This window comes from Condylura cristata, unplaced genomic scaffold, assembly GCF_000260355.1.
Source record: "Condylura cristata isolate star-nosed mole 26May11 unplaced genomic scaffold, ConCri1.0 scaffold00027, whole genome shotgun sequence".
In the NCBI taxonomy this organism is placed as follows: Eukaryota; Metazoa; Chordata; class Mammalia; order Eulipotyphla; family Talpidae; genus Condylura; species Condylura cristata.
Genome location: NW_004567128.1, coordinates 20,529,317 through 20,531,168, shown reverse-complemented (window position 1 = coordinate 20,531,168; position 1,852 = coordinate 20,529,317).

Genomic DNA, 1,852 nt, shown 5'->3' with positions numbered 1-1,852 from the left:
TTGGGTTGACTTTTGCCCACGAGGGGATGGGTCACTTCAGGTGTTTGATTTATCTTCTTTGTGTTCCGTATTGTATATTCACTGTATTAAAGTCCCTTTTCATTAAAGTTTTATATGTTTTGTCTTGTTGTGGTGGATGGCAGAACCCACTTAGAGCAGGCAGGATTTTGGGGCTTCAGGGATGTCCCTCTCCCCTTGTCCTCTAATAGAATTGGGGTGCCCTATAACAGGACCTCTCATTTTTTAAATTTCATTTTCCTGAACATTGTGTTTTAGAGAATTACTCATGTGCATACAGGTAGACCTGGCTCATTTATTATAACTGCTCTATGGTATTCCTGTTTGAGTAGACTCTCCACTCTTCTTCTGAGATGGACAGTTAGAATATTTCCACTCTTTTATTAACTGATATCCTCATGCCTCTTCGGACACATTACTTTCCCAATTTTATCTAGTTTGGAAAAATATTTTCTAATGTGGTTGTAATCATTTACACTCTTACCAGCAAGCTTCCTGTGGTCCTAAATACAAAAACACCTAAAACCATTCATGCTATTATTTTTGCCAAATGTTATCTTATCATGAGTTCTCTTGCACTTTTTTTTCGAATTATGTTGGCTCTTTCTATATGCTTATTGACCATTAGAATTTTTGTCATTGTGAATAAGGTCCTCTTTGCCCATTTCTTATTTCCTCTATGTCTTTTTCTTACTGATCTGTGAGTGTTCTAGGCACCTTCAGAGTACTAGCTCTTTTATCTGTTAAACTGTGTTTAATCAGTCATATTTACCACCCTTTCTTGCTTCAATAAACTACTTCTTATGCGCCTGTGAGCATTAAAGCCCTTACCACATAAAGTGGGAGCCACAGACCAACGGCATCAGCACCATCTGGGAACTCGTTAAAAATCCTGATCCCTCGGGTCCACCTTAGATCTGCTGAATCAGAATCAGAATTTTAATAAGACTACTAGATGATTTGTATGCTCATTAAAGATTTTAAAATACTGGATTAAATGATTAAGAAAAGTGTAAAATTTCTCCCCGGGGTAATAGCTCAGTAGTCCCATCTGCCTCCTATTGTCTCCTTATAAATAACCCCCCTGGCTATGGACCTACATGCCCTCAGTTCTCTTATCATGGAGCTGCATTACAAAATTTTAGACATCAAAGAAGACATTAGAATGTCAACTGTAAATTTGGATGTTGATGGGATTTCAGAGTGGAGTTCTCCAAGTGCAACATACCTGTTTATTCGATTGCAAGTAGAGAAATTGAGAAGGCAGAGGCATTGCAACGCAACTCAAAATGCAAGTCTTGGAAGTTCTGGTGAATGCTGTCAGGAACAGAACAAGTTAGCTAGGAATCAAATGCCTTCCTTGTTCATACATATTCCATCAAATGTCTTCCTGTTCTTACATGTCTCTATTTTTAGTTGGCATAAAATGCTCCACAAATGAATAACAGCTAGAATTAATAAGGAAAATTACCCAGAATTGTGCATGCTGTCAGCTGTGTGATGACTTCTGTATATCAGTGTGATTTCCTGACGCATATATACCTGACTGGCCACATGTGAAGGGACTATCCAAAGCACACGCAACTGCAGGAAAGACTCACAAACTTACACCTTGGACACTCTCCTTTCTCCAACATGTGAGCGGAGACACAGTAAGAAACTATCCAGGACCAGCCAGGGACAGTGGCAAAGGTAGAGAATAAGCACTCCCCACTGGGTCCTCCCTCAATTCTCAGTCCTCTTGCAATACACAGGAGCACAGAACTCTGGGTCTGGCCAAAGGTTTGTAAGCAGGAGAAACGTGTTTCATTTCTGGCTCTCTCTCTCTTTCTCT